The 13,866-nt window shown below is 35.7% G+C and overlaps 2 pseudogenes; both read right to left on the bottom strand.

Annotated features, from left to right (window-relative positions):
- Positions 1-2,862: 2,862 nt before the first annotated feature.
- Positions 2,863-10,465, bottom strand: LOC137967149 (probable methyltransferase PMT20; annotated as a pseudogene).
- LOC137967150 (probable methyltransferase PMT20) lies at positions 10,381-12,868 on the bottom strand (annotated as a pseudogene).
- Positions 12,869-13,866: the final 998 nt, after the last annotated feature.

Genomic DNA, 13,866 nt, shown 5'->3' with positions numbered 1-13,866 from the left:
GCTCTGCATTTGTGAAGAAAACAAACTCTTAACATTACAAAACTATGGATCAAACTTCTGAAACAAGTACGAATTTAAGAAAAAACAAATAAAAACTTAATTTAAGTTAATAAAAGCATCAATGATTTTTATTTTATTTTTTTAAATAGTGGATTCAATACAAAAAGATAACAATCCCAAAAGGGGAGCATGGAAAAGGCTCCAAGGAGGCATATACCTATTTTTACATGCATTCTAATTATACTAAACCCTAGATTTACCCGTAGACAAAAAAAATTAATCATTTAGTTCCAATATCAAAATTCAATATAAATCGACAAATAAAATAATAAACATATTCAACTAAAAGGAGCCATGAATATTGTTTTAAATATTATACCATCAGTGTTTTCAAGGAGGTGAGTTTCACAATTAAGTAATGAAGGCTCTTTATGCGATGTACTCTAAATTTGTGAAGAACACGACATCTTAACATTACAAAACTACGAATCAAATTTCGGAAAAAAAACAATTTAAGAAAAAACCAATACAAACTTAATTAAGTTAATAAAAACAACAATCATTTTTATCTTTTTCTTTTAAATAGTGGGCTCAATACAGAAAGATAACGATCCCAAAAGAGGTAGCATGCATAAGGCTCCAAAGAGGCATATACTTATTTTTCACATTCATTTCAATTATACTAGACCTAGCCCGAAGAATTCAATATAAATCGACAAATAAAATAATTAGCATATTCAACTAAAATGAGCCATGAATATTGTTTTAAATATTAAAACATTAGTGTTTTCAAGGAAGTTGAGTTTCACAATTAAGTAATGAATGTTCTTAATGTGATGTGCTTTGAATTTGTGAAGAACTTGAGCTCTTAACATTACAATCCTTTAGATCAAACTTCTGAAAATAAGTATAAGCTTAAGAAAAAGCCAAGACAAGCTTAATTAATTTAATAAATGAAATAATTATTTTGATTATTTTTTAAATAGTGGGTTAAATACACAGACAATGATCCCAAAAGGGAAAGCATGCATTAGGCTCCAAAGAGGCATATACCTATTTTCACATTCATTCCAATTATATTAAACCCAAGACATACCCGTAGACAAAAAAAAAAATTAGCATTATATTTCCAATATCAAAATTCAATACAAATCAACAAATAAAATAATAAGCATATTCAACTAAAAATGAGTCATGAATATTGTTATAAATATTAGACCATCAATGTTTTCGAGTCTAAGTTTCACTATTAAGTAATGAAAGTTTTTTATGTGATGTACTCTGAATTTGTGAAGAACATGAGTTTTTAACATTACAAAACTACGGATAAAACTTCTTAAAAAAGTACAAGTTTAAGAAAAAAACACTACAAGCTTAATTAATTTAATAAAGCAACAATCATTTTATCCTTTTCTTTTATATAGTGGGATCAATATAGAAAGATAATAATCCCAAAAGGGGAAGCATGCATAAGGCTTCAAAGAGGCATATACCTATTTTCACATTCATTTGAGTTATATTAAATTGTGCTCGTAGACAAAACAAATTAAGCATTCCACTCCAATATCAGAATTCAATACAAATTGACTAATAAAAAAATAAGCATATTCAACTAAAAATGAGCCATGAATATTATTTTAAATATTATACCATTAGTGTTTTTAAGGAGGTTGAGTTTCACAGTTAAGTAATGAAGATTCTTTATGTGATGTATTCTAAATTTGTGAAGAACATGAGCTTTTAACATTACAAAACTATGGATCAAATTTTTGAAAAAATTACAAATTTAAGAAAAAACCATTACATGATTAATTAAGTTAATAAAGATAAAAAATATTTTTATCCCCTTCTTTTAAATAGTGGGTTCAATACAGAAAGACAACAATCCTGAAAGGGGAAGCATGCATAAGGTACCAAAGAGGCATATACCATTTTCACATTCATTCCAATTATACTAAACCCTAGATATACCCGTGGACAAAAAAATTAAGTATTTCATTTCCAATATCAAAATTCAATACAAATTGATAGTTAAAATAATAAGTCGTGTTCAACTATAAATAAACTAAGAATATTGTTTTAAATTAGGATTCTTTGTGGCACAGAGCTCTCCTCCAGTTGCGGTGGAGAAATAAAAGGATAACAGGTTTTTGGGCTTGAACGGGCGACTGTATTAACACCCCTCCTCGAAAACCTAGACAAGAAGCAAATTTTTTAATGCGCTCTTTTAATAGAAATACGATATTTAACGTCATTGAGGCAATGGGGAGACGATATTTGTTCTTGGGGGGCGCCACGACAAGATAACCCAGCCATGGTGAGTTTTTAACACTCGACCACAATTAGATCGATGATTAGATAATAATCCTTGGGCATGGTATACCCTTTGAATATTTGCGTTGTCTTCCAAAAAAAAAAATTGGATTAAACAAATCGCCTAACTGCAAGTCAATGGAACCAGGTCTCAATGTGTATCGACCTCACTCACCTCAAGCTTAGGCAATTGGTTAGATCCAAGAAATTTCTATACTCCAGCCAGACCTGCCTATACACTAACACTACCCCTCCTGTCTGTTGTATTAGAATTTATTTTTATTTTTTAATAATAATATTGTATTCTTCCCTAGGCGTATTGAATTTTGGATAATGATATTATATATATTTTTTAAAATTAAAATTTTATTATTATTTGTTTTATCTGATATAAATTTTTTATACAAACCAATACATGAACAATATTGATATATCGTATTTAATTTTATGGGGCCTGATATTGTATTGGATGTCGATATAGATACTTTTGGCCGAATTTGTCATCGTAAGGACAAAGTGAATCTGGTATTTATGAGGCCTTTTATTTATATATTGAGGATAACTAGATTATAAGTTTAACTTCGTGTAAGTTATGCCTTGGGTGCTAGAACTTCCTGTGAGACATCCTTTAACCCCTGCTTTCTTCCGTAGATAGCTCGTGAAAGCACTCCGGTAGGCTACCAAAATAATGGTCCAACCAATGTGACAAAACACAGATGGGCTACCGAATTTTTAGCGTGATCAATTTCAGATTAACTAGATGGACAAGTTTGAAGTCAAAATATATGACTTTTAATACCATTTGCCGTTCCAGAACCTAAGAATGAAGGGAAAAAAGACAGGCCGAAATGAATGAGAAACTCAAACCTATTTGCTGTGATATCCCGGACTCTTGTTGGCTCCGTTTTCTGCCTCATAAACGTGAACAAAGAATAATTCCTTCGAAGATTTGTCTGCAGCAATGAATAAAAATTTGAAATTATTTTCCCTATTTTATGGGCTTTGTTTTATAATCCATATGTACCTCAAATTTGATTCTACTAGGCTCTGTACTTTTTCCTTTGGTTTCACTGGCTCTGCTCGGAGTACCAAAGCTTCTTTCGGGAGATCAAAATTTTTATCTTGTCAACACCGTATTCTGTATCATGTTTCTGACAAGTTCATCTCATTCCCTTCCCTATAGTTGATATGGCAGCAAAAAAATAGTTTGATTCACGGATAATTATATATCCATTAGGACGCAGAATTCGATCCACCTCGAGCGGCACATATTTCATCTCACACCTGCAGAAGCAAGCACCAGTCATGCAGTTATGACATGTCATACATGAAAATAAGCTCCATTCTAATTTGCAATTAAATCTAAATGGAAACATGAGAGGGTTTCTAGCATGAGGTCTAGGGTTCAACATGCCAAAAAACTAAAACTAAAAATAAAAATAGATACATATATTCACTTAATGCCATGTATATACTACAGATAAACCCCAAGTGATCAAATCTTCATTTAAGTCAAACCTAACGAAACAGAATTCTTCTATTAGAGATACAACTTCTGTAAAGCATTTTGGTTCTCAATCCTATGATCATGAATGAGTAACAGCATTACCAATGTTGTTCTTGAAAAAAATAAAAAGAAAAATAGCCAGAGACGTTTACATGTGACACTCAGCAATGAAAAGACCATCAAGATGCAAGAGATCATATGTTCGAGGATATGTTTAGAAAACCTCACACCTACAGTAGGAAAAAGAAAGAAAAGCATCTAATTAAGCACAATTGTACAGATAGCAAAAAAAAAGAAAAAAAATATCGAAGTCCATAAGTGAGTACTCACAAATCATGTGTTTTTTTAGGAAGGGAGTTTGAAGCATTTATTTACCAGTCATGGACGGTGCCAATCAGTCCCCGATTGTAGACCGCACCAAGGGTGTTCAGACCATATGAAGAGACGACATTCATGACCCAGATGGGATCATCAATAAGTGTTCATGTCCATAACATTTTGTATCTGATCAGTTCCAAGGGCCAGCAGCAATGTCTTGTAATGCTTTACCCTCACCTTCCACTTACTGTCATCATGTTTCACTGCACTAGCACTTGCACCAGGTACCGCATTAATTCGCTCTGGTGCAACGTGAAGCCGATCAGGCCACTTGGGAGTAGATGTTAGTCCAATCTTTTTCAAATTTTTGTCAGGAGTTACAAGGCAAGACCTGAGAGGGATGTACCATGCAGCATCTGGTTCAGTACTGTCATCACACTTTGGAGGGTAAGCATCAACATCAAGCTTATTATAGCAACTACTATCTGATGCTTTCTGCCATACTGCTATGTCATCCTTTTGGGCATATAGCTTGAAGCACATGCTTTTCAGAAGCTTTTGCAAATCATCATACAGGAGGGCCTGACAGAAACCAGAAGCCACCCAGGCGGAGGATTCTATGTATTTCAATGAGGTAAACACCACCTGAAAAAAGGACAGTCTCTTCATAGTGAGCATATAATATTCAAGTAGAAAATATTATATCAGAGAAGAAAGGGGAAGAAAATAAACATACCGAATTCGGTCCATGGGATAAGACATCTGGAGCAGTGCGCCATATCAAAAGAGTTGGAGGGTAAAGGAAGACGCTGTGTAGAAATGATACCCAAGATGGCAGGGATGCCACGTTCAAGAGCAAACTGAACCTGAGCTTCATGGTTATCTCTTGGTGCAGGAGAAACTGTTAAAATTTCACGGCCCAACAAATCACCACCCCAGCTTGCAACCTGCAACAAAAATGTGAAAAATGAAAACAAAGAGAATTTGATGCAACTCACACATACAATAAAGATATGAAACAATCAACTGTAAATGGACAAGACTTCCTTCTTGGATGTCCATCTAACCTCTGAAAATTCCTAAATTTGGAAGGCCAAATTAATTAGTAAGCGCAAATTTGGGGTGGTCTTCCCATAGTTAACCCCAGAAGTATTTTAAAAAAAAAAAAAAAAAGTTAACCCAAAAAGTAGAATACCCCAAATAATAATCTACAAGGGCATGAGACCTTCTCTCAATGAACTTTAAAGTAACAAAGAGGGATCCAAAGAGTTTAACATCATTTAATTAGTAATTGACAGAATTTAGTCATGCAAGCAGCTTTGGCAATTTGTAAAAGACATCTAACTGAACTAAAAAAGGCCCCCAAATTTAAGCTACTTTAATCTTTTTGTTAGCTTTACTGATCGAAAGAAAATTAGACTGCATAGTTTTGTTGAAAACATGTCATCAAACAATCTATTGTATTTGAAAGCATCATTAGTTGAAAACAAAGCAACTCACCCCACATCCTGTATCAATTGCCGTACGAATAGTTCCATCCTTCGTCTCAGGAATCAAATCTTGCATCAAATGAACATATGCACTGACTCCTCCCTCTGGGAAACATGGTACCTCCCCCAGGAAAGAAGAATTTGTCGCCTTCTTTATGCAGCCAGTTCCGGTTAGACTTCTGTTTGTTAATCCAATCATAGAGCACATTCCTGAAAACAGAAACCATTTGGGAGGCAGAAAATGATCATGCAGTGAGAATGAAATAGGACTAGAAAATTAACTCATAGAAATGTACAAAATGAAATTTCTACAGATAGTTCGCAGAGAAAGCCAGAACAGAGAAATTTAAGAAAACTAGCTTACCTATACCAGCATTGATCTTTGCTCTGAAGCCATCAGGTGGAGGGACTAAGCATTCTTTTCTTTCAAAGAGAGGACAGTGACGCTCCATCAATGTGAGTCGGTGAGTAGCAAACTTTCTCCATCACTAAAAAAAGGTATTTCATTATCAGTGCGGCATAGCAATGAGAGCAACACTCCAGATCAACAGGAAATATTGCATAAAAACAATACTTCAATTTGCACACATAAACAAATGTTCTGACACGTAATTGAATATATTTATGCAGGCAAGCAGCTGTACACATAGTTAGCTAAGAGCGGTAGTGTATACCCTTTAATCTGTGCCTGGTGTGTAATCTTGGTAATCGCTGTCACATTCAGGAAAGCCAACAGGTTTACAGCACAGCCACTTCTGGGAGTAGGAACTGATTGTGCAACCTCTTTTATGATGACTCTGTTCCTCTCAGAGAGAAACACACCGCCAAGATAGAATGAAAATCCACAGAGTATGATAAACTTCAAATACATGGGAACTACCCTGGAGCTCTTCTAAGGATATTTGAGATCTTTATTCTTCATTTTGTCCGACATCAGGAACCTGCTAAAAACCAAAATCCACATAAGAGCATGTTAGTACAGACATACAGATGCATGTGGAAAATGGAAGACAGAAGCGCCACACTACTTTGTCAGCCCTATTGTCTATCACAGAAATAGTCCTGAAAAATCACTTAGCAGTAAAAATTTCCAGGTATCTCGACCTGGAGCATCATGGACCAGCATAAAGACAAAAGAACGTGCCGAAGAAAAATCCATTGGTGGCATTGGTTAAACTAATAGGCTCTAAATTAAAAACTAAAAGTAGAGAGCAACATAAAAATACATGGGATTTAATTGCGAATAGTAGAAAAATTAAGGAGAGGAATGATTGTTCCTTCCCCTAAAGAATTCAAGGATCATCTAACATCTCAATGTGACACTAAAACAAGGTGTAAAGAGAAAAGTAGTGAGTTTGTGTGCCCAAGAAACTAAAATGCTCCATAGTCTAATTGCAGCTACCAGATATCTTTTTCGCACGACTTTTGCAATCAGTAGAATGATGACCCAATCATATAAGTGCCAGAGCCAGCTTAAGGTGTCGCCAGTAAGCCCCGAACACTCTATCACACAAGGCAGACAAGTGTAAGCAATAATTTTTCCTAAGTGAACAAACCAATGGTGTTTTGGCTGAACAGTTGGTATTGTTTCAGCCCCTGGAGTTACTGAAATCAGTCAACAGCCTAAAAAAAATCTCCAAAAAACTTCTAAATCCACATTTTCAAAAACGACTCCCCAAAAAAAAAGAATCTCATTCCATCTATTATTGAGTTTTCTCCGGGAAGTAAATCCACTCATCAACAGCATCGTCCAGCCTCCCGATCAAATTAAATCACATCGAAATTGAACGACAAGTAAGAAACCAATTAGATCTCTCCAAGGCATTTTAGAGATCGATAACTAGCAAAGAAATTAGACAAAACACCTTTACTTATATCCACGCTCTCTCCACCTTCCAAATCTCAACCGATCTTCCCTACGCTGTACGAAAAATTAAAAACAACAAATGAAACCAAAATGAGATAAAACTAAATGGACTGAATCTTATACAAGCATACACAGCACAAAGCACCTTGAAGCAGAATCACGTGCCAAAGCCGAAAACAAAAGCTCTCAACTAAAGAAAGAAGAAAGGGATCCAAAATCGAAAAACACCGCAGAAGCGACAGCTAGCAAGCAACAAATCCTCAAACCGACACAAACAAGCCTCAGCCAAAAGTACCTAATTCGGTCACCAAACCAAATCTTCCTTCTAGGAGAACGCTAATTGTCGAACCGAGGTTTCTCTGTTTCTGTAAACGATCACAAAGGTATCTTAAACAAGTTCAAAGCTGGAGATTACAACATTCTTATTTGCACTGATGTAACAAACATATTCCTTCTGTGAATATGGTTATCAATTATGACATACCTAGAAATTCTAAGGTTAGTTCTGCAGTTGCAACTTTTTACTTTCTTTTTTTCTGAAAACGTGTGACATTGCTTTATAGTAGTCTAATGATGCCTTGGATACCTGGGAATCTTTCCATGGTTCTTGTCGAAATTTTCAAATTGAGTTATGATTCTAGAAACTAAAAAAACAAATGAAGCATGGATGCTTATACTCAATATTCCAAAATGGTTTACTATATTTTTTTTTAAACTTTGATGCAGGATTATATTCATCAAGTGGGTAGGACTACATGTGTTGGATGTTTTGGGGTGGCAATATCATTGGTGAACCAATAAGAGGTGGAGTGGTACATACTGATAGAGAAACTTATTGGTATGGAATTCTCTTGAACTGTTAAACATACATGTGTACTAATCTAAATGCGAAGGTATCCAAGGCATCATTAGACCATTATAAAGCAATGTCACACATTTTCAAAAAAAAGAAGGTAAAAAGTTACCACTGTCAAACTAACCTTAGAATTGCTAGGTATGTCATAATTGATGACCATATCTACAGAAGGAATATGCTAGCTACATCAGTGTAAATAAGAATGTTGCACTCTCCAGCTTGGAACTTGTTTAAGACACCTAGTCTCTTTGCCTGTTACATGAACCAAATGAAATAAATAGAACATATCAAATCTTATTTATTAGCTAAGGCATCATTCTTGGCAGTTAAGACTAACTATCCCAGTAATCGAACAACCAGGTGTAGCACAAGTGAAAAAAGTCTTGGAGATGGTTTGGGCATGCATACGATAGACCCAGTAGTGCACTACTTAGAAGGGGTTTCTTCTTGTCAATGTTACTTTGAGGGGAACGATACCCTGCAACCATCCCATGAGTGTGGGATATACCTTTCTTTTGTAAAAAGGCTGGATAGGTGTTATTCGTTATTAACTTTTTCTTTCTTAATAAAATCATGCACATAGTTGTCAATTAAAAGAAAATCTGTATGTTCATGTTTTCTACGAGATGGTTAAGGAATCAAAAAGAAAACCCTCAACCCATAGGCAACTGTAGCTAGGCCTCTCCCTTGATATAATTGATTGTATTCACAGGAACACCACCAGGTCAAAAATATCCTACTAGTCAGAGTAAGTAGGAGTTCAAATACCCAATACTATTCTGCAGATCACAAAAGTTATTGACCCCCGGTGAAGCCCGTATTTATGATGATATGGGCATACCATCTCAATTCAGATGCTAAAAAACACTGGCTTAGCACCAAATGACTGCCACAAATTTATATGCCACCTCTTCCGAATCCGCAGCTTACGTCAGAAGAAAAGTTTTTAATATCCATTTTCTACTTTTGGAGCTATACTTTTCTTATGAAACTAAGGCAGGATAAGTGTAGATGTAGCCTGGATCTGAAACATCAGCCAAGTCAAAACCAGATTTGGTCATACTTGTTATCCTGGTCCTCAAACCAGAATCAAACAGAAGATGGATTCAATCAACTAACCCCAATCACCCTTTTTGGGTGCGGATATACTTTAATAATTGATGAGGATCTTCATGAATTCTCAATTTTTTTAATAACTGATGGGGATCTTCATGAATTCACAAATTTTATAAAAAAAAATTACTGCACAGTTAGAATTGTCCTGCTAACTTTCATGGCTATAGCAGCTCAAACACTAGGATTTAATACAAACTTGTATTTTTTTACATTGAAAATAAAATCCTACAGTTAGCACCTCAGACAGAATTTATGTACCTTTTTGGTCATAGTAGTAGAGAATAAGTATGTTTTCCGCTCCCGGGGAATAACCCCCAAAATTATATCAATCTCTTTTGAAAAATCCATGTTAATAACCTATCTGTCTCATCCCAAACCTGTAAATGTACAAGCATTCAATAGAATAAAATAAAAAAGCAAGTAAGCAATAAATTAATTTGTGCAAGGAAGGGAGAGAGTGAGTTTACAGCTATGGAAGTAACATGCTACTAAAATGACATAAAGAATATAACTTGGAAAAGAAAAAACTTTTCAGCAATATTTACTTTCATGGAATCGTCTTTCTTACTGTCATTTTAAATTTAAAAAATTCATTTATGGTATATGACCCTTTATGAGAATGGGACAGTAGTAATTTTTGAAATTAAGAATAATAAATAAATGATAAATAGAAAAATAGTCAGGGACGTTTACCTGTGACTCTCAGCAGTGAAAAGACCATCAAGATGCAAGAGATCATATCTTCGAGGATATGTTGAGAAAACCTCACACCTACAGTAGGAAAAAGAAAAAAAAAGTATCTAATTAAGCACAATTGTACAGATGGCAAAAAAAAGAAAAAAAATTCAAGTCCATAAGTGAGTATACCTCACAAATCATGTATTTTTTTAGGAAGGGAGTTTGAAGCATTTATTTACCAGTCATGGATGGTGCCAATCAGTCCCCGATCGTAGACCGCACCAAGGGTGTTTAGACCATATGAAGAGACGACATTCATGACCCAAATGGGATCATCAATAAGTGCTGCAGCAAAACCTCCATATAGAGTGTTCATGTCCATAACATGTTGTATCCGATCTGTTCCAAGGGCCAGCAGCAATGTCTTGTAATGCTTTACCCTCACCTTCCACTTACTGTCATCATGTTTCACTGCACTAGCACTTGCACCAGGTACCGCATTAATTCGCTCTGGTGCAATGTGAAGCCGATCAGGCCACTTGGGAGTAGATGTTAGTCCAATCTTTTTCAAATTTTTGTCAGGAGTTACAAGGCAAGACCTGAGAGGGATGTACCATGCAGCATCTGGTTCAGTACTGTCATCACACTTTGGAGGGTAAGCATCAACATCAAGCTTATTATAGCAACTACTATCTGATGCTTTCTGCCATACTGCTATGTCATCCTTTTGGGCATATAGCTTGAAGCACATGCTTTTCAGAAGCTTCTGCAAATCATCATAATCCTTCTTCTGCTCTGAAATGGTTGTATTCCATCCTTTTCAAAGGTTCTGATAGTTCACAGGAGGGCCTGACAGAAACCAGAAGCCACCTGGGCGGAGGATTCTATGTATTTCAATGAGGTAAATACCACCTGAAAAAAGGACAGAGTTTCTCTTCATAGTGAGCATATAATCTTCTAGTTGAAAATATTATATCAGAGAAGAAAAGGGAAGAAAATAAACATACCGAATGCAGTCCATGGGATAAGACATCTGGAGCAGTGCGCCATATCAAAAGAGTTGGAGGGGAAATGAAGACGCTGTGTAGAAATGATACCCAAGATGGCAGGGATGCCACGTTCAAGAGCAAACTGAACCTGAGCTTCATGGTTATCTCTTGGTGCAAGAGAAACAGTTAAAATTTCACGGCCTAACAAATCACCACCCCAGCTTGCAACCTGCAACAAAAAAGTGAAAATTGAGAAGAAAGAAAATTTGATGCAACTCACACATACAACAAGATATGAAACAATCAACTGTAAATGGACAAGACTTTCGTCATGGATGTCCATCTAACCTCAGAAAATTCCTAAATTTGGAAGGCCAAATCAATTAATAAGCACAATTTTGGGATGGTCTTCCCATGGTTAACCCCAGAAGTATTTAAAAAAAAAAAAGTTAACCCAAAAAGTAGAATACCCCTGATAATAATCTACAAGGGCATGAGGCCTTCTCTCAATGAACTTTAAAGCAACAGAGAGAGATCCAAAGAGTTTAACATCATTTAATTAGTAATTGACAGAATTTAGTTGTGCAAGCAGCTTTGGCAATTTGTAAAAGACATCTAACTGAACTAAAAAAGGCTCCCAAATTCAAGTTACTTTAATCTTTTGTTAGCTTTACTGATCGAATGAAAATTAGACTGCATAGTTTTGTTGAAACATGTCATCAAACAATCTATTCTATTTGAAAGCATCATCAGTTGAAAACAAAGCAACTCACCCCACATCCTGTATCAATTGCCGTACGAATAGTTCCATCCTTCGTCTCAGGAATCAACTCTTGCATCAAATGAACATATGCACTGACTCCTCCCTCTGGGAAACATGGGACCTCCCCCAGGAAAGAAGAATTTGTCGCCTTCTTTATTCAGCCAGTTTTGGTTAGACATCTGTTTGTTAATCCAATCATAGGGCACATTCCTGAAAACAGAAACCATTTGGGAGGCAGCAAATGATCATGCAGTGAGAATGAAATAGGACTAGAAAAATTAACTCAAAGAAACGAAGAAAATGAAATTTCTACAGATAGTTCGCAGAGAAAGCCAGAACAGAGAAATTTAAAAAAACTGGCTTACCTATACCAGCATTGATCTTTGCTCTGAAGCCATCTGATTGACACCTTGTAGCCATCAGGTGGAGGGACTAAGCATTCTTTTCTTTCAAAGAGAGGACAGTGATGGTCCATCAATGTGAGTCGGTGAGTAGCATACTTTCTCCATCACTAAAAAAAAAATATTTCATTATCAGTGCGGCACAACATTGAGAGCAACACTCCAGATTAACAGGAAATATTGCATAAAAATAATACTTCAATTTGCACACATAAACAAATGTTCTGACACGTAATTGAATATATTTATGCAGGCAAGCAGCTGTACACATAGTTAGCTAAGAGTGGTAATGTATACCCTTTAATCTGTGCCTGGTGCGTAATCTTGGTAATCGCTGTCACATTCAGGAAAGACAACAGGTTTAATTTGAAGAGGAACAGCACAGCCACTTCTGGGAGTAGGAACTGATTGTGTAACCTCTTTTGTGATGACTCTATTCCCCTCAGAGAGAAACACACCGCCAAGATAGAATGAAAATCCACAGAGTACGATAAACATCAAATACATGGGAACTACCCTGGAGCTCTTCTCAGGATATTTGAGATCTTTATTCTTCATTTTGTCCGACATCAGAAACCTACTAAAAACCAATATCCACAATAAGAGCATGTTAGTACAGACATACAGATGCATGTGGAAAATGGAAGACAAGAGGGGGCCACACTATTGTCTATCACAGAAATAGTCCATTGGTGGCATTGGTTAAACTAATAGCTCTAAATTAAAAACTAAAAATAGAGAGCAACGTAGATTTAATTGTGAATAGTAGCAAAATTAAGGAGAGGAATGATTGTTCCTTCCCCTAAAGAATTCAAGGATCATCTATCATCTCAATGCGACACTAAAACTCGGTGTAAAGAGAAAAGTAATCAGTTTGTGTGCCCAAGAAACTAAAATGCTCCATAGTGTAATTGCAACTACCAGTTATCTTTTCTGCATGACTTTGCAATCAGTAGAATGATGACCCAATCATATAAGCACCAGAGCCAGTTTAAGGTGTCGCCAGTTAAGCCCAGAACACTCTATCACACAAGGCGGACAAGTGTAAGCAATAATTTTTCCTAAGCAAACAAACTAATGATGTTTTGACTGAACAGTTGGTATTGTTTCAGCCCTCGGAGTTACTGAATCAATCAACAGCCTTAAGAAAAAAATCTCAAAAAAATTTCTATATCCTCATTTTCAAAAACGACTCCCAAAACAAAAAGCATCGCATTCCATCTATTATTGAGTTTTCTCCCGGAAGTAAATCCACACATCAACAGCATTCCAGTTCAAATTACATCACATCGAAATTGAACGATGAGTAAGAAACCAATTAGATCTCTCTAAGACATTTTAGTGATCGACAACTAACAAAGAAATTAGACAAAACACGTTAACTTATTTCCACGCTCTCTCCAGCTTCCAAATCTCAACCGATCTTCCCTAACGCTGTACGAAAAATTAAAAACAACAAATGAAACAAAAATGAGATCCAAATAAATGGACCGAATCATATACTAGCATACACAGCACAAAGCACCTCGAAGCAGAATCACGCTCCACAGCAGAAAACAAAAGCTCTC

The sequence above is a fragment of the Aristolochia californica genome, unplaced genomic scaffold, assembly GCF_029961685.1.
Source record: "Aristolochia californica isolate CCGP_79_NKW_82.1479 unplaced genomic scaffold, dmAriCali1.0.hap1 SCAF_6, whole genome shotgun sequence".
Taxonomy (NCBI): Eukaryota; Viridiplantae; Streptophyta; class Magnoliopsida; order Piperales; family Aristolochiaceae; genus Aristolochia; species Aristolochia californica.
Note: the sequence above shows the minus strand (reverse complement) of the source record. Positions and strands in the feature narration are given on the sequence as shown.